Raw genomic sequence first — 21,722 nt, forward strand, 5'->3', positions numbered from 1 at the left:
AATCTGGTTTTGTACCTGATACTGCCTGTAGCACCCCTGCCAGGCACAGGTCCCATGTCCATGGCCAGAGATGGTGAACTGCAAACCCTGCCAGGTACAGTCTGCAACTGTCTCACAAATCCTTGTATAGGGTAGTCACATGGTGGAACTGTGTGCATGCAGACACACACACATAAACAACAAACCTAGGTCAACCACATACCTGCACACACAACATCACCAGTGGCCCATAACAGTACTCAGCCCCCCCCCACACACACACACACACACACACACACACACACACACACACACACACACACACACACACACACATGTTGTCAATTGTATGGCTCAGCCTAGGCCTCTGGCAAATCAACAACAAACCCTGTGCATATGATGATACCTGCGCCACTCCCTGACATCCGTAACATTGGTGCAGGGACAGGCTAACATGGTGCTGATGCATAGGGCGACTGTACAACAGTGTAGCAATGGAATGATGTGTAGTATGTTGTCAGCAGTAAAGGTAAATGCTAATATCTTGGAAGGTGTAGCTGTGCAACCATGATGCATCATAGCTGTAATTAACAATGTTGTATTGTTGTCACCATTATCTATTCTGATTGTGTTGTGTTTGTCCATGTGCCACATGGCTGCTGGGTGTAGTGGTGTCAGTAGGCCTTCTACAGTGGACACCAGTAAGTGTAGTCGGTGGTACACATGACATGGCTGGGTACAACACACAAAGCCATTGGTTTGGATGTAGTACAGGTACAAGACTGTACACATGGAGGTATGTCCCCATGCAGGTAACACATCTGTTGCACATGTAATCCCACCAAGACAGGATAGGCAAAACTACACATTGCTATACATGCAGTCTGCAATGTGGATGACAGTGAACATGCTAACAGCAGGATGTATGTCCCTCACCCCACTCTACTGCGATCCTCACCTCAGTAACATGTGTGTGCCAGTGCCGGTGGCACAGCCCTACCCTTAGGAGGGTGTGAGGCATTCAACTACTGTGAATGGTGTAAACAGCAACTAACGACCTGATTATATACACTGCACAATATTATAGACAGCTATGTGGGGGGATAGACACAACATAAACTGCAATAATGGCAGATGTGTCCACAACAGCCACACCCAGTGAGTTATAGCAACCCCAATAGTGCTGCATACCTCTACAGTGTGGAAGAGGGCATTAACACATCTATGACCAGTGAAGGACTGTATGTCCACAGGATGGCACCTGTGGAATGTTGGCATTTGCCAAGCAGTCCTGGTGGAAACATAGTCTGTGAACGGAGGTAGATCCCTTAACAACTGCATGCATTCCTACATGTGGGATGGTGTACAAAAGCCTGCTATGATCTACATAGGCATTGTGCTCCTCCTAACCCTCATATACTGCTGTCATGATTGGGTCAAGGAGGTATACCAGGTTCAGGTTGTATTCTCTGCCTTTGACAAGTCCAACATTGGCGGGGTCCCATATGTTAAGATTACCAGTGACATTGGCCATGGGCTCATTGTTGATATGTTCCATGTCCCTGCAGACCAGGGTCATCAGGCTACTGTGTGGTAGTTCCCAGCTGACATGGTGGATTTATGGTTGTCCTTGCCAACACTGGTGAATCCATTGTCAGGTGTAGGCCTATTGAATAGTATGAGGATCCCAGCTACTTACTGCAACTGTCCAGGGGGTTCCCCCAAGCATGACACTTCACTTGACTTTACTGTATGATATGTTAGTAATGCCAGCCTGACATCCTACAGGTGGGATGAAGTACTGTTAACATGTACTGCCCTTGTCGTGTAGGGTTCTGGTCATGGGATCTGCTAAGGTTGGTAGTGTATTGCAGGCCAGATGGTGTTTGGCTGTGGGGGGGTACCTATCCATGCCAGATATATGTTGTTTGGGTCTCTCGAACCCGTCAATGATGCATGTGGACATATATGTTGTGGTTACATTCCCAGTTTCATCTACAGATGTATGTCCATATATACATATATAGATATATATGTGTTCACCTTTGAAAGGGAGACAATCATTTCTTTGAATGGCCTTTCTGCAAACCAAAAGGACCAATCCATCATTTCTTACTGCACCAGAGTTCAAAACACAGCATATCTAAAGGCATCTTCACTGACTCTCGAACTGCAAGTTGGAATACATATCATAATGCAGGGGGCATGCCCCCCTGCACCCCCCACAACCCCCCTACTGTGATATACTGACTCCAACTTTGCACTACAGTGGGGATAGGCAAATATTCCCCATCCCCACTATAGTGCCATCCACACCCAAATTGCCTAATCTGCAAAGAGCGAATGCATAGTGACATTCGCTCTTTGCACATTTGATGCATTTATTGCAAGATTGTGCAATACTGAGAGCATATTTTCGGCCTTCCAGCTTTTGGAGAAATGGATTTCTCCCTTTGTAAGGTGAACCATATATATCCTTACATATATGCATGCTTAGTCCTGTATATATGTGGACATATGGATCTATACATATATATCTATAGATGTATGCGTATCTATGTATATATGTATATATTGGCATATATATATATATATATATATATATATATATATATATATATATATATATATATATTTCTAGAGCTATATCTACATATATAGATATGCTATATCCATTTAAAGATGAATGTATATATATATATATATATATATATATATATATATATATATATATATGTATATTTACACACACAAATACATATATATGGCGGAATACATTCCCTGTAATGTTGTATACCTAGGCTGGATGATATGTATGTGAAAACATCACGATTATGCATATCTGTCATGGCTTAGTAGAAAACCACTTTGTGTATGGTGTGCAGGATCCTGGTTTCGAGCCTTGCAGGAACTGTTTATTTTGTTGCTGGGCAGAACACAGCCCGTTGGATACAGAGTGATTAAGGCACTTTAAAGCAGTTGTAAGTGGGTTTGCATGAGTTTGCATGATGATAAGCACTGCTAACCTCTGGTTACGTTTTCATACAGTCAGTTAGCAACTAAATCGCTTAACCTGTGTAGGCAGTGCTTTGCTCCACGCAAACCTGCTTACAACTGCTTTAAAGTGCCTTAATCACTCTGTATCCAATGAGCCATGCTCTGCCCAGCAAAAAAAATATTCAGCTCTGGCAAGGCCCAAACCAAAGACCCTGCACACCCTAGACAAAGTGATGTACCACTAAGTCATGACAGGTACACTGATATTCAATGTTTCAGAAACATGCCATCCAGTCCTGTCATGCAACAGTACAGAGAATGTATACCAGCATCTAGATGTCTGTGTGTATAACTATATTAAAACCTTAAAAGATACAACATATCCATATATGTATATATATATATATATATATATATATATATATATATATATATATATATACATATATATAAATATATATTTTGTTTTACTAACTCTATATACATTGCACATATATACATGCATATGCCTATACCGACACATATATGTGTCGACACTTATATGTCTACATGTACACAGCACGTTACATATGTGTATGCAGATATATATCTATGTAGGTATCTACGGACATAGTTATGTATCTGTTAGCAGATAAATATATCTATATAGGTATATATGGCCATACATCTGTAGATAGCAATTGCAGACTAAGAAATACACATATGTCCACATGCACCATTAATGGGGTTGAGAGGCCCGACACACTATACACCTTGTAGAAATAGGCATTCTCCCTTCAGCCAAACACATGCACCCTGCCAAGTACAGCATGCCTCCCATAGGACATGTAATATGTGAAAGCCATCAACATCCCCAGGACACAGATACACAGACACAGATATGCAGATACAGATATACATATATATATATATATATATATATATATATATATATATATATATATATATATATATATATATATATATATATATATATATATATATATATATACATACATGTGACTCCACATACGTACACGGATGTATGTACGGTAAGATACATATGTAGAAGATGCACACAATATGGAACAGCCACTATGCCTACAGTTAACACCTGAACAACTGGACAATGTATGGGCCACAGATACTAATATCAACATATACCCATAGAAAGGTCATAGGAAAGACACCACACACAGGTTTGCGGAAATAAGAATCCTTTCGTTGTACACTATAACAGTTCTATATGCCATGTCATATAGCTGTTCAGATACTGACAACCATAGAAACAGAGTACTGCAACTGTGGAACAGTTACACTAATACAGTAGTCTGGAAAGGTTCACGACTGTTGGTGTCCAGGCCAAGCCCTTCAGAATGTACAATAGTTAAGACAGACTGGGCCACAGGGTACCACATAATCAACAGTATGTACTGCAGATGTGTAGCTCAGCAGCCTCTATCTACACTCTGTACAAACTCCGTAGGAGGTAAAGACATGTTGTGATCAAATGGGTTGTAAATGGTGCATAACAAGGCATAACAAACAGAACAGTCTGTATGGCAGGTGGCACTAGGCTTGCAGTACCCCAATTCATGTAAGTAATGTCAATATAGGTGAAGTATACGGTACTGTACATCCAAATACCTTGTGGCAGCTCACCCCTGATACCCCCAAATTTTGCAACAGCCTAGGTCATTTATGTTGATCCCCAACCAGACTCAATAATACAGGCCCATATACCACTGTTACATACACTGGCCTCTGCAGTGCATAAGGGTGCACATGTGTTGTGTAGGTGTTGCCCACACATATATGGCTCCAGCCCCACTGTATGTGTGGAGGGATACAGCAGTAGTGGACTAATGGCAGCAATGGCAGTGTGATATACTCACAGCCCACTACAGAACAACCCCCAGCAGCAATGCATATGTGCAAAGCTTGGTACGTAGATGGAGGACTGAGGCTGGAACTATGTGGAACACTGTTGCCATACACTATGCAAGGTGCCGGTGTTACAGGATAGTCTGCAACATATCCTTAGTCAGGGAATTGAGGTTAAAAATAGAAATGGATGTAGCCATGTACTGATAGCACACAACACACACAATGCCAATGTATTATCTGATAGAGGACCTGTGTGGTGGACGGACAACACATGATAGGCATATCTGTGTCCAGCAAGAGGATAGGCCCACATTAGGGAGCTATGCAGACAGATTGCATTCCAAGGTACAATAGTATGTGCACACACACACACACACACACACACACACACACATACACACACGCACACCCTGTAACACCAGTACTATGCAAAGCATAACACAACTCTACTCACAGTCTGTTTTTAGTTCGTGATCCTCCTACAAATATGTGGCCACTCTGAGTGTGCAGGTTCTCTTGTAAGAGTTATTGCTACCTGCTGTCTGTATCACTGATGCCCACACACAGGAAGGATGTCCATCACACAGGAAATGTAAAAGGACCACACCCATAAGCTGTAGGAATTTATAGTGGGTCATTCTCATGACAGTGGTCATTGGAAGTAGTACACATGTGTAATTTATATATATATATATATATATATATATATATATATATATATATATATATATGGCTATCTGGATAAGTATATGTACATATATTTCCACCATATGTCCTGGACATGAAGTGTAGCTATACCTCAGCCTCTATAGTCCCAAAGTCGTTGTGCAAGAGGATGTCAGGTATGTATAGCAGGTATATTACTAGACTGTTGCTGCTGTCATTGGGATTATCTTCACAGACATGGTGTGTGTGGATGGTGACATCTGCTTATAACATGTGTGCCACTGGCTACTGACAGACATCCTAAAGAAATCATTGTAAAGTACCCCCGCTAGCATTTAATGCCCCTGTAGAGTGCAGCAGAGATATTGGCCACTACATGTGGAACTTCGGACACACCTGGTACAGTCCAGAGGTATACACATAATCCTTTAGTGCACAACATGTGTACCAGGCCTGAGAATATGAATGTAGACAGCCATGTAGATGGGTATAACACGTAATGACTGGTATACATTTGGCACCATAGGTGTTGGATTCACACACTCCTGTCTGGCCTGACACATAATGACTGCTGGTACAGGGGTGCCATGGACACATACTACCCTCTAGATATTGACATACATCTGTACAGCATCCCACTGCTCTGTCTGACTTACATGACTTTTAGGGGAGGCCTGGCAGCAGCACATCTGGCAAGTATCTGCACATGACATCCCACTGGTTAAGTACACTAAGCTGCTAGGCATGCAACAATGCACTGTGCAGGTTACAGGCAGACTGGCTCAACACTGGCCTACATCTCGTATGGGGGAATGCACATGTACCTGCATATATAGCAGGCTCAACTGCTATGTCACAGCACAGGGCAAGATACACCTGTGTGACAGTGTATAACCACAACCAATGTGAACACAGCCACATATGATAAGCTAGCACAATAATACAGTATATGGACTATCTGTTCTACACCATCCTCATATGTGCCACTCACAGAATGACTCTACATATACTAGACTGCTACACAGCTTGGTCTGATGGCTGTCTGTGGTATGGGACATGTGCGTGCATGGCCCTGCAAACATGTACGGCAAAGCGGTACCATACAGTGGGGCAGCATGTAACATCTGATAGAAGGGGATCTAGAACAGTGATATCTACCACAGTCTGTACACAGGCTGAAGTACATATCAACAATACACACACTGCTGACATTCACCATCACTACACAGACCTCAGTACTATACAACCATCCACAGTATATCCAGCTTATGTCATGACATATAACCCCTGCTGTACATGACATGTGTAGCATTCTGATATATCACTGGCTTGTTATCAGATATGATGATTTATGGTGTACAGCACATATGCACCACTTCATGCACACCATATGTACAAAGGTTGACAGAGGTGTGGCTGACAGCACATACACAGGGCCAGTACAGACATGTTGGTGTGATAACCTCATATATGTTTCATCGTAATGGGGTTTGTTGCAACATATGTCCTATGAGAGATATGAAGTAAGTTACTGTCATGGCCTTCACCATCTACAGACTGCAATCCTCACACTTCCTTCTGCATTCCACAAATAGATGCACTGTGGCTAACACATGAAACCAAAGGCAAAACACTACCCAGTCTGCAGATGACCCTGCAGATGGTGATTCTTCATATACATGGAACTGACATGGCAGATATTGCAACATGTATGACAGGCATATCCAGACAAACACTGTTAAACCAACATTACTCCAAATGCAGCATAGCAGCACTTACAGTCTGTATTCAGGTCAGGCACATCCACCTCCTGTTTGTTGCTCTCTTTCCACAGTGTATGTTGTTAGAGGTAAATCCACAATCCATCTGTGATGCTGTTTACCAAACAACAGATCTAGTTCCTGCTCACAGTGACTGAAAAAGGCCAACCCCACCATGATGTTCCTAGGTATTTTGGCTATGGGAATGTTACCACAGCTTTTCCACATGCAATCAGCTAGGGGAGGGCTGCAATTCATGCAGAGGCCATCAGCTGATCATGAGCATCACTTAAAATACACATGCTGCTGCCTAAACAAGGCAGGTGTGGGTCTCCACATCCACCAAAGAGGGAGAGGGGGAGGCAGACAGAGGCAAATACATGTAAGTGAGGGGTGGGAGAGTAAAACTAAAGCATGTTTGTGTCATACACCTACCAGCCCAAGGTATCAAACCACCAACAACTATGTAGTGCTATCACAGTTTGATGCAGTTTTTGGATGCTCAAGGCCTATATCAGTTCCGCGAAAATCCATTTCAGCGAATACAGAAAGAGCGACACATATTAATCGAACCACAAATAGACCAAATGCACTAAACCATGAAATTTAAAACATTGAACGATCATAGTCAGCCAGCCCAACCACCTGATACATATTACCTACCCAAACAAAATAAATAAACCACATACATACACTAACCAAACCCTACTCCTAACCCTAAAGTAAAGCACCAAAACCCAACTTCTAATCCTACACTAAACCCCACATACACAGCTATCTATGCACTATCCTTAACCCCTCCCTAACCCTAAGGTCTGTAACTACCGCACACTTCCCCTACAGAGATATACCCTAACAAAATAAATAATACACATAAATACATTTATCAAAACCCTACTTCTAACACTACACTAAATCTTACATACATTACCTATCTATACACTTACCTTAACCTGCACCCTACCCTAAGGTCCATACCTATCACACACTTACCTTACTGATGGGCCAACCAAAACACTCTGACATTTAGGATTTCACTGTTTTGGACATTTGGCATTTATGTAGTTCTCGCAATAAGTGCAGATCATTTCGTATTTGTGGAAACGGCGTTTTGATCGTCTGATAGGGAGCCGGATGCACCACATGTGTTACCTGATGTGGAGCACTCAGAACATATATGTGATGGTGAGTGAAATCTGTAACAGGGATATGGTAAATATACAGGGACGCACACACATTGACACACTTGGCAGGGCCAGGAGTGCAACTCATCACTAGTGGGATTGCCACAACACATCAATATGCAAGTATCACATGCACCACATGGGTCATACGGAGGCCATATGTGCAAAGAGTATGAGGAGGTGTCAGCCATCAGACAGCATGCTTCAGTATGCCCTGGGGGGTTGAGTGAGTGTGGATGTGGACATACACACCATACAACACACACACATGAACACACAGGGTGCCAGTTCTGACCTGCATGGGTGCATGTCTGCACAGGTGTGTGGTGGTTAACTGTGCCAGCAGGCTGTACAAGGGTAGGCAATGGGTATGCCTTGGCATCAGGCCACATGACAATGGTCTGCATTGTAGTTCAGGTCTGTAGTTTCTGCATTTGCCCACACAGGTGGGTATTGCATCCCCCATCCAGTCACCTGGGTGACTATTGTCTGTAGCCAATGCTGTACATCACATGCCATGTATGTGTTACTTAGTCCATGACATGGATGGTGTCAGGATGTGCTACAGAGATTACTGGGTTGTTACTTTCCCAGAGTTGTATTTCCAGGTGAGTGATATCAGAAGCCTTGCCAAAGTTGAGTATATGAATTGTACAAAGTGTGAGTAGCCTAAAACACATTGTTCTCTACTCCGTCAGACACAAACACACAGTTGTCAGGTATGGGGTTAGAATACCTACCTAACTACTTTATCACACTAAAGCAGTTTGCAGTTACAGGACACGCTACAGAGATTACAGGGCTATGAATTTCCCAGAGGTGTATTTCTAGGTGAGTGACATCAGCAGACTTGCCAAAGTTGAGTATATGAATTATATGGAGCATGAGTAGCCTAAAATGCATGTTTCTCTACACAGTCAGAGACACGCACACAAACACACACATACACACAGTTGCCAAGTCTGGGGTTAGAACTACTACCTAACTAGTTTATCACTACAGCAGTACACAGTTATGGGACGCGTCATGGGGATTACTGAGCTACAGTTCTCCCAAAGGTGTATTTCACATTGGATGACCTCAGCAGGCTTGTTATAATGCTGCTATAGCGAGGCTGGTGTGTGCATGTGCCGTAACCCATTCAAGTAGGGGTTGACATGCCACATGCAGGCACACACGGGGTCATTTGCCACAGGTACGTGTATACAGCTACTAGGTGACTACTTCCTTGTATAGTCATGTTGCACAGCTGGCACGTACACCACATAGTCTGTCATGCTGACAGATACTGGTGGCTAATATCTGCAGTGAGTAACAACTGCACCTCATTTGTTTGGGGCCCTTTGGCTGTGTGCTGGGTGGGACAGGCCCAGATGGCTCCTTGTCACAGTCATCCTCTTCCACACATCTATGTCCATCTACCTTTGGCTTATTATAGTGTGTTGCCCTTACATATATGTCTGTATTCCTATCCACTGTGTGTGCAAGGCAGGAGTGGTGCATACTGACATGTGTCTGCACTAAGAACTGTGACTGCCAGGTATGTCTGGTCCACTGGTGTTTTCAGACATGGCCTTCAATTGTTTAAGTGTGTGGGCATGCCCAGTATGGACATCTATATTGCTTGTGTGGATCAAGTCCAGGTAGTTTGCACTGCGGTGCTGACCTTTGTGTCGTACATCGACAGGTAGCATTCTGTGTCTGCAGGGTATATGTAAGTCATTTGGCATTGACTGTTGCTACATTTCTGCATAGCAGGGGGGGGCACCTGACTGTTTCTACATTTCAACACAGGAGTGGGGGGCACACCTGACTGTTACTATAAGTGTATGTAGGATGGGGCGCACAGCTGGCACTTTTACACATTTGCTAGGACTGTACTGATGTGTCGTGTACTCTATTTCAGTCTGTAGTCTTACCTATTGTGCCAGCTAGAGGCAAACCAGTGTACTACAGATCTTAGCTTTAACTACCTACATATTAGTTTCTGACTTCCTAGCCTTCACAACTTACATCCAACTGCCTGGCCTGCTGTAGTCTGCCTGTGTAGGCCTGGGGGAGGGGTTACCCACAGGGCTCATTTAGAGGCCATAGTACAGCATTTGTTTGTCTTTGTCTACACCTATCCTGCTGGCTGCAACTGCCTTTGGGTATGTAACCCCCCCCCCAACTGGCATGTGTTAGTCACTTACCATGTGGGTGTCCCATTATTGAGGGTGGTGCTGCAGGACTGCCTATGTTGGATGCACATAGTACACTCCCTATACATGGTAGAGCACAGGTAGTGTCATGTCTGGCATCCCTTTTACTCTATGTACGAGTCGGAGAGAGGTGTCATTCCCTGGGTCCCTACTGTGTCAGTGCATGTGCTATGCATTGCCTCTTTGCCAAGGCCAGGGCATATTGGGAATGCCTTTTTCTGCCTACTGGGGCAGGCTCAGGTTCTTCCTCCTCCGAGTCACTCTGTGCCTGTGCAGGCCTTGGCATTGGTTGGGGGCTGTGTGGCCCTGCCCTATGCTGTTCCTGCTGCAGCTGTTTCTGCAGGATCATATTGTGTAGCATGGCACATACAAAAACAATTTGGGTACATGTAGCTGGTGAGTATGCAAGGCTCCACCAGATGTGTCCAGGCACTGGAACCATGACTTCAGCATCCCAAGCACATGCTCTATTATGATTCAGGTCTGTGCGTGTGCCTCATTATGTAGTTCTTGTTCGGGTGCATGTGCATTTATGATGGGTGTCATCAGCCATGTCTCCAGTGCGTATCCAGCATCCCCCACTAGGTGACCGTGTGGGATGTCCCCATTGGCAAATGTCTGGTACAGCTGTGGCAGATGTCAGATGTGGGAATTGTGGTAGCTTCCAGGGCAGCCAGCACACACATTCATTATTATGCCCTGGGCATCGCACACGGCCTGGCAGTTGATAGATGGGAAGCCCTTGCAGTTGATGTAGACCCTACCCCGCTCCCCAGGTGGTGGGGTTTAATGCGTATGTGCATGCAGTCTATTGCACCCCCTACCTCAGGGTATTCTGCTATTTGGTTGGAGAGATGCATACTGTTGGCCAAAGCCTCATGGGTGATGGGGAAATATATGTACTCACTGACATGTGCTGACATGGCATCCAGGAACTGGTGGAATACCCTGGATGCTGAAGCCTGTGAAATCCCCATCATATCTCCACTGGGCCTTTGGAAGGTACCTGTAGCTAGTATTCTTAGGCCTACACATACCTTGGTATCCACTGGGATGGGTTCCCCTCTGTTAGTTCTGTGTGTGAGGCGTGGCTGCACAGCTCACAATTTACTGTAGGAGGTCCCTGTCCATCCTATAGCACTCCACTATCTCCAGCTCATATAGCCCTTGGTAGGTTACCCTGTGTCTGTACACTCTTCTCTGTCTCCTCACTGTGGGTTGCTCAGCAGCATTCACATCCTCACCACCCTCTGCCTCTTGCACATGCTGGTTTATGATAGCAAAAGCAGCCCCTAACATTTTTTCTCTTGCTTTTGTTTTGTAAAATTTCCCCATCTGTATACACCGGTGGTGCAGAGATTTTGGGAAAAACAAGGGGGAAAGGTGTTTGCATAGTTTATAGTGGTGTGCTGGGCTGGGCTGGGCTGGTCTGCTGCCTGTGTAATTGGCTGTTTCTGATACATTTCATGTATCAGCTAAGCTAGTTCTCCTTGATTACATTCCTACTGCTGTTTTCCCTTCCCATTGCCTCCCTGTTTAAGCCTGTGTGCGTGCCACGCAAGCAGAGTGCTCAAATGTGCATAGAGCAGCTATTTCCTGGTTTAACATCCTTTTTCTTTCTGTAAAACCCGGTGCCGGTGCACACACCCACTTACACTTTGTAAAGAGTGCTAGACAGGTTTGGACACACCTCTAGCTTAGCTGTGCTAAGCTAGGAGCAATCCCGAGGCACAAGGCTCCAATCCACTTACAGTATGCCTGACACACACCTCCATGATGTCACGTATATCCTAGTCTTGCACCCAGCTATTTATACTCTTACACTCTTGGGTCCTGCCTCACACCCTTGGGAAATCTGGGATTCACTATCCTTCCCCTCATTTGCATAGGATTGCCTGCTAATGCATAGCTATTTATCCCACATTGAGCCTCCCCCCTTAGCAACCATTACTCACTGGCCAGGTTGTCTTATGCCTGCCATTGACTTGCATGGCAGAATACTTCTTTTAGTTAGAATGTTCATTTTATGTTCATTTTCTTATTTCCCCCGATCCCGTTTGCGCGCCACTGCTCCGTGCTTAAACAGCCAAGATCACTGAAAAAAAAAGGTTGATTTTTTTTTTATTTTTTAAACAGTTTGCATTTCCAGTGGCCTTATACTTGGCCATTGACATGCTTCCTCAATGATATGCAGACTTTATTTGGAGCTGTCATAGCTTCGTTCTGGAATTTGTAGAGATGTACTCAGTTACTAACCGAGTACATTTCTGGAGATTGCACTAATCTTGCACAGACTATTGCAAGCCTCCTGGATTGCAATATCACATCATTTGCATGGATTTCTTCTGCAAATGAGGTGATTTACATACCAGGGCTTAGTCCGTGCAATATTAGTGCTGGGGCTCTCGTCCACACCCCTGCCTGCTGTTCCTGGATTGCACAGCAGACATATTGCCTGAGTGAGCTCCTGCACTCATCTTGCACTCCATGCAAGCTTTTGAGAATCTGGGGGAGAGAGAAAGTAAAGCATGGATTCAGGGTGGAGATAGAGATTAAAGAGGATGGCGCAGTGGTGCAGCAGTAGTGTTGTTGGTTCATAGCAATAAATTTCCTGGTTTGATTCTCAGCTGGAGTGCCTTCTGTGTAAAGCCTACATGTTCTTGTGGGTTTCCTCCCACATTACAAAGACATGTGTCTGGAGTGTTTCCCCCAGGCCTCCACTGAAAATTGGTTGCATTTAGCATCCAGTTTCATAGAAAAGAATGTTTCAGTAAACTTTAGTCAAGACTATTGATAAGAATAAAATGTTTTAACAGAATGTGCAATATATTAATTACAGACGGGCTTGGGAAACAAGGTTAAAGTGGTGTGTAGAAACTGTATGAAATTTATAGGTTTTGTAGTATTATTAGGAGAGATATTTCAGAGACTGAAGTGAGTCAGTTAGTTTGGACTGATATGCAGAATAGCCACTGCACTGCAGTCCACACAAGTTTGGCAAAGAAACTCAAGAGTGAGTGCAGAAGTAGGGTCAAATATCTAGCTTTTACTGGAGATAATAAAATTTGATTCAGGTATTGTTGACATCTACATCAACTGCACATAATAAAACATTCTTAACTGAAATCATTGCATGCAAACGTTTATTTTGAAAGTTACAAAAAGATTTGACACACAAAGGAGAGACTAGCACCTGGTCAGTACAGTGCTATGTAATTAAAAGATAAAGACATTCATTCCATACTCATTCTAGTTCTTCAGTTGTTTCTGGTTTATTCCAGTATTATACAGTCCTTTCAAGTCTTACAATTTTGTACTACCATCAATTAGGGGAAGCAATATTTGCAGTTAATGTCAGTCCCCAAACCCACTGCCAACCTTACAAATCTATCAGTAGACAGACTACAAGTATTTTACAAAGCAGAAATGTTCCTTCAAAACATCACTTAAGAAATTGTACAGTAAAGTCTCAAAAAACTTCAAACTCTGCAAATTACCAGTGTAAAGGAGATTTTTCAGTTAATGGCAATGCATCAAAACATTTCATCATCTGCAGATTTCAAGTTTCCAGTGTGATGTCACAGAGCCAAAAATATCCTTACAAGGAGGAGTTTAAAAATGCTGTGAGACACCTGTCTACTTTCTCAGTTCAACTTTAACATTCCTTATGTGAGCATTCATTTTTATTACAATGTATTTTCCAGCTAAATGTAATTTGTATAAATATGTCAAACAGTACTTTTACAGTAAAGACATCAGTAATTGTGTGGTTTAAAGTTAAACATTGTGTAAAGCAGTCTAAAAAACTGTGTTCCAGAAATGTTTATGTAAATTTTAATATTTATTAGTTCTGGAATGTTAAACCTTTCTAGATGCAAAAGAGTAGAAACACTATAATGAGTGAGGTAATGGATACACTTATAATTTGCAGTCTAATGGTTTCAGACTTAAATAGCATGCAAATTGTAACAAATTTTAGTTTACAGCCTTCAAAAGATCAGTGTAACTGCTACAACACGTAATTTAAAATACAGAGTTAAGTTGCAGTATTGCAAATGCAGACGTAAACACAGTCAGTGTAAATCACATGCAGATTTCTGGACAAAACACAAACATTAAGAATGTCTCAAGTTCACATTATTTCAAATACAAATGTTCAGAATGTAATAAATTCTAGTGTTTTGTTTTCAGAAGCCAGCCCAAATATTGCACTGAGGAAGGATAAGAGGGGTAAGAGTGCAGATTTTCATCAGTTTGATAAAGTAAGCACCAGTATGAATGATTCTCAGGTTTCAGGGCAAAACAAAGAAAAGAAATACATACCATAGCTCAAATCAATGTTGTTACTAGTTTTTCAGGACAAAATAATAAAAAACAATGGCTACCATAGCTCAGGTTATTGTTGTTACTAGTTCTATAGAAAAGGATTTTCAGTATATGTACAAAGAGTGTGGTAGTCCAACAACACCAAACCAGATGATGTATCTGTCATCATTTAAGGTAGAGAGAAATGACAAATGATATATTTCATTGCTTACAGGAAGGAAATTATGGAACAATTTACTGGCTAATACAGATGAATCAATTTCAGTCACAAGCAGACCTCTACCAGGGGACACAAGTGCAGTTCTAACATTGTTAGGATTTAAAGTGCAAAAGGTAACAGTGAGCAGTTGTTGAGTTTGACAGTACCGCATTAGGCATAGACGTGATCAGAGTTACATGTTGTTTCAGACTTCAGTAACAAGATTTTATGGAGAAACAAAAATGCTCCAAAATGTACAATAGTGAATACAAATGATACTTGTAAGAAATTGTGTACAGCACATTTTCCAGATGATGTACAGATATTAACAAATCAGTTACTACAGAAATACACATATCCGTGAGCTAAAGATGAAACAAATTGTGCCTTAACTGAAGTGCAGGCAGACAAATCACAACATTTTCAGAAACGGTATCTTAGTCTCACAACTGAAAAGATAGACTGGAAAGGAAATTTCAATTTTTACAGACATAGTAACAGTTTCAGGCTTGTAAGAGATTTAAATTGATGTACATATTTACCATTCTAGAAGCAAATGTTATGTACAGTATACCAGAAATGAGAGTCAAGTTAATTTCAGAGAATAAATGGTTTACAGTTACAGATCTGTCAAATATGTTTTTGTGCTATTTTTTTTTGCTTTAGCAGACATTGTTAAGACCTTTGAATTATGGTAATAAAGTGATACAAAGCATAATCTTCATGCAAATATTGATAGAAGAGCATTTACAGATATTTAATTATGTTTTGATAGTTTTACAAAATTTTTTTGCATCAGGCATCAAGTTTAGGTAAATATGAGATCTAGATATCGATAATGATATTTGTGCCATATAGTAGGGAAGATAATAGGTATGTGTTAGCACGAGAGATTCTGGTGGATCATTAAAGAAAAGAAGAATGTCTGTAGAGGAGGCCTAATTACTGTTTTTTTTTTTTTCATGTTACCTTGGATATGGAGATCAATTTTAAGTTTTCATCGATGATAAAGCCTTGCAGCTTAATGTATGGGATTGCTTCAGTTAGAGTGTTATTTAAGGAATGAGCTTTGAAATGTGGTTTTCCTTTTGGGAGAAAAAGTATGAATTTTGTTTTATTGGGGTTAAGTAGCAGTTGGGAGTTGATTAACCAAAGTTCAGTAGATGAAAAAGCTTCTTGGGTTATGAGATGCAGGTCAGATACGTTATTTAATGCGCAAATAATAGTTGAGTCATCAGCATATTGGATTAATTTGGATTTCTTAGCTGATAAATAAAGATTATTTATAAAGACGTTGAGCAGAAGGGGCCTGAGGATGGATCCTTGGGGAACCCCTGTGATGTTTGGTAGGAAGGGAAAAAGAGAGCCATGCCACTTAACTGACTGTTGTATGTCTGTGAGATAACATTTGAACCATTCAAGGGAGGATGATATGAGGTCAAGAGAGAAAAGTTCGTATGACAGCTTAGTGTGTAAGATTGTATCAAGTGACTTAGAGAGGTCCTGAAACAATGCAGAGACAAGTTGACTAGAGTCTCTACCATAATTTATGGTATCCATAAATAATGAGAGAAGTTTATGTGCTGTGATGTGACTTCACATACTTGTAAAGGACAGACAAGTAAAGTTCCAGAATCAGATCAGTTTGATTCTATTAACAAATGTGTATATATAAATGGTTGAAGATTTTAAATATTTCATGCAGAGACTGCAGTTTACCAGTGCACATCAGAAACATGAACTTACATAACCGAGTTATCAGATTAAAGGTCAGCTCAACAATTTAAATTAAAGACTGTACTGTATGCTGTAAAACAGTATGGTAAAAATTGGTTAAGTATTATCAGTGACAGTTTTATGCAAGAACCGGTCTTACTATTTGTCCAAGAAAAATGTAGACAATAATAATACATCTTTGCAGCATTCAGTAGTACTGAAAGAGTTAAATGACATCAGCTAAAAGAATAACTACATGTAAGGCAGTAGGTGGAAGCCTGCACACTGAAGAAATGCTTTTGTACATTATGACCTAGGGGTCACAGAGTAAGCACAGAAAATTCAGAAGTTAAGATTAGTTTTATAAAGGTGCAAAACAGAAAAAAATGCTAAAAAATCAGTACACTATCAGATAACTACTTCAGTTTAATTTGAGGTTATAACAGGGACAAGTAATGGCACTGAGGTTTTTATTTGATTTAATAATGAAGTTACAACCTTTGCATATCACTGTAGCATGTTATTAGTTTGGTTGCAGACTTAAAATAGTTTATTTATTAGTAACATAGGCCTAGTTCACTATAGTACATTATCAGTTTAGTTATAGACTTACAAACATTTATGTATTCATGGCATAGGTTTATTTCATGCAGAAAAATGTAAAAATTCAGGGCAGCAACAGTGCTATCAGTTTAGAATTGTTTAAGCTGAAAAGTTATTTTTAAAGTCCTGATACCGCTTGTTTTTGGTGCTTTGCAAATATTGCTACAAAAAGACATACTGTCAGTTTTGAATATCTGGATAATTTCCAATTTGGTATTTCAGAATGCATGTTTTTCAATACAGTCAGGAAAAAACATTGTATCTGCCACCCAGACTTACACCAGAGATGAGAGGGGGTATTGAGGATCCTAACTGTATGAAAAACACATCAAGGAACCCTTAGACATAAAAGTAGCACTTGCAATACCTCAACAGTAACTGGAACAATGCAGAGTAAGGCCTAAACTTGGCAAGAGCTTTAGTGCCAAGTCAATTATCGACAGAAAGGTAAGACTACCAAAGCCAGAAGTAAAGATTATTGTGTTTTTCTTCAGTGTTTGTTTATTCAGTACATATACAGTGAATGTGTTTCATTTATCTAAAGAAAGCATTCTTTAGAGTTAAAATGTTTATAAAACAAATGTGTATTCATACAGATTAGAGATAAAGCAAGTATACAAAAGTGTATTCAGGCAAATTAGTGTTTCAATTTCAAGTTAAGTAAATCCTATAACAATACTAGTTTTCAGTTTATGTTTTTATCTGTGCTCAGATAATACTGGCATAAAAGGTATTCCTTTAGTGTTAGTTTAATTAGTTTCTAGAATATAACATTTATACACAGCTATTTCAGATGTTCAGTATAAATATGTATCACTTTAATGTAAATTTTAGTCACATTTCAAAATAACATTCATATTCAGTTATATATTCCCAATAGCATTACTAGACGGTTTACAGTTATTTGTAACAGGCTTATTGAGATAAACTATCTAAATAATAAGTAGTAATAGTTATTTAATATACTCAAGGCATGACAGGTGAGGATTAATTTATTAATTTGTTACAGAATAAAGTGCATATTACATAATAATTATTGTCGATTAGACAAAAAGTTGAAAGACACTGACAGGGTATACAAGAGAGAGTTCTGAAATGTAGAAAGAATAGGTTTTAGTAAAGGTTTGGAAACAAGCCAGTTTGTCCAAGCACATCTTTGGTGTTTAGGAGTTATGCAGAGATAAGAGAGAAAGGGGTTAAGAATGGTAGAAAGGGCTTTGGGGTGGGAGAAAGTTGTTAAGGTTAGGATGAAAGGAAAGGAGTTAGGTAGAGCTGTGGGAAGAGGGTTAATTTAATAAGGAAAAGTTGGGAAGAAGTGAGGTAGGGGTAGGGAAGGGCTTAGAGGTTTTTTTGAGTGTAGCTGAGAAAGGGATCAGATTTAGATGTGATCTTGCTTGCTACAGTGCTGGATTACGTCTGTGACGATCTGTATGTACTGTAGTGGTCAGGTAGGACTTGGATTGATTGTTGTGTAGATGGTGGTGGTGGATAATGTCTAGTAACATTATTATGGGAGTGTGGGAGTCTTATTATTATTTTATTACATTGTTGGTGATTCCAGTAAATCCATCTCATCCAGCTTAAGTTATTCATTTTAATATTGTAGATGTCTGTGGACACTAAGAGTACAATCTCCTTTAAAGAAAGTATGCCCTTGAAAAATTCTGAGAATATTCTTCTGTTTATTTTTTATTCAGCAAATACATTTTTGTCATTTGCAGGCAACTTCTATCTTTTTTTGAGACTATATAAAATTTCAGTTTTCTTGTGATATAATAACTTTAATGAGTTGTGTAGTAACTCAATGAGAATGAGTTTATTTTTTGGGATGGGAGGCAGTGAATATGAAGCCCAAAATCTCTTTAATGCACATTTGTATTTATTGTCATTTTTAGAGGGACAGTCGGTGGCGGTAGTTTCATGCCGCGATTTTCATGTTGTTCAGGGGATTGTTGTTTCATGGACTGTGAGCTATTCAATCTAATGGTCACTCACCACGCATGTGTGGTGAGGCGCCAACTATTAGGGAGAGTAATGTGGATGTGTGGATGGTTTATTTATTATATTTATCTATTTTACATTTGCTTACCGGGATAGTGCGACTGGATACATGTCCATTTTCAGCAGAGGCCCGGGGAGAAAAGCTCCACATAGACAAACTTATTTAGATTACACAGAAGTTAGCAAACAATTATAAAAACAAAGTGAGTATATACAATGGCATAGTAGTGTTCCCTAGTAAGGACTCACAATTTTCATGGACAGACACAATTAAAAGTAAGAGACATCAGATTGAAAACAGAGCTTGTTGACATAGTTACAAGTTATGATAATTACAGACTATGCTTTTAGTTTATAACTTAATCAGGGTTAGTACATGGGCATAGCCAATTCACTTTGAGATACTGTTTGAGGTTTTTTTTTTAAGAGACTTTTGGGGGATTGTAGGGTTATATAGTTTGGCAACAAATTCCAGGTTTTGCCAATGAAGTTGGCAAACAGGGATTCACCAGTAGAGTTATTACCTGCCCAGTAGTTTATCAGCTGACCATAGGGATCTCAGGTTGCTATATGGCTTAATATTTTTAAGTGAGGGGGTATCCTCAGGGTGGTACAAAATTTTGTGCACTATTAAGAGTTGATTGAATTGAATTAAGCTGGGCAGTTCTAGCCACTCTAGTTGTTTAAGGTTCTGGCAGTGGTGGGTTCTACAGGTGGAGCCAGTGGCAAATCTGACAATATGATTGTAGCTATGGGACAACCTAGTTTGGATTTGTTTAGGTTTGAGAGTACAGGTGAGGTATATAAAAGAGTAGAGAGTAAATGTGATTGGGCAATTGCAGTCCTAGCCAGTGGAAGTTAAAAATGTCTTGTTTCTATACAGTGATCCAAGCTTCTTATTGATGGTCTGTATGGTATTGTTGACCTGTAGGTCAAATTTGAGATTATTGTCTATGATAACCCCTAGCAATTTGGTGTGATGATCTGGGGAAATAGTGGTACCATTGTTAGATGTGACAGAGAATGAAAGTGTGGTAGATCTACTAGTGGCGGAGAAGAGTAGAAGTTTAGTTTTATTAGGGTTCACAAGTAGGCATTGGTTGGTGAGCTAGTTCTTGACAGTGTTAAATGTATTTTGGGTTAAGGTTTGCAGTTTGGATGGGGAGGTGGGCTGAGCAGATCAGTGTGGAATCATCTGCATATTGAATGCAGGTAGCTTTAGGAATAGCAGTGCAAAGGTTGTTGATAAAAATAGAGAAGAGCAGTGGACCTAGTATGGACCCCTGAGGGACACCAAGTGTGAGAGGTAGCTGGCTGGAGAGTTTGCCCTGCCATAGTACCGCTTGTTGTCTACCAGTCAGGTAGGACTGGAACCACTGGATAGCAGGCTTTTTGAGGGAAATAGATTTTAGTGAAAGGATGATAAGTTCATGGTTGACCATGTCAAAGGCTTTTGATAGATCAAGAAAGAGGGTGGAGGTTAGCCTATTGTCATTCCTGTTTTGGTTTATGGCACTAGTAAAGGAATGGAGGGCTGAGGTGGTGCTGTGGTATGGCCTCAAACCATGCTGGGAGTTGAATAGTAATTTATTCTGTGTAAGGTATTGCATTAGTTGCTTGTGTACACATTTCTCCATTATTTTGGCTAGTGGAGAAAGAATGGCAATGGGTCTATAGTTGGATAGACTGGGGAGGCATTTGCTTTGCACTTAATGAGTTTGCTCAATACCTTTCAAGTGTACCTCATTGTATGGTCAGATATGAGGAATGTACTTAATTTGGAGTTTTTAAAAATCTTTAAAAAATTTTATTTCCTTGAACTTCCACAGTGGAAGGCTCTGTCTCACAGTCAATATTAGCAAGTTAAGTGACATCCATGGTAAATGAAATTAATCATATTAATTCATTAAATGATTTTTTTTATAAGTAAAGCCAGCATAATATATGGCTCGGTGGCTCCATCTTATGACCTTCCTTTTTGATGTTTGTCAGGAGTGGTTGGTGTTAGTAAGCCATTAGTGTCTTCCGCAGTTTGCCTAATTGTCCCACATTATAACTAAATAACAGTGGGCAAAGGTCCAGAAGTGGGGACAATTTTTGTTGTTGTTTTTACAACCTTAGAAGTAGATAGAACAAGTGATTTTGGATTGGCGTGAATGATGTAGCTGGAGGCTTGGATGGCTGTCTTTACTTTGTTCATGAATGATTTGCTGTTGGTGTGTTG

Source organism: Protopterus annectens, chromosome 3.part1 (genome assembly GCF_019279795.1).
Source record: "Protopterus annectens isolate FY-2018-M chromosome 3.part1, PAN1.0, whole genome shotgun sequence".
Lineage (NCBI taxonomy): Eukaryota > Metazoa > Chordata > Ceratodontiformes > Protopteridae > Protopterus > Protopterus annectens.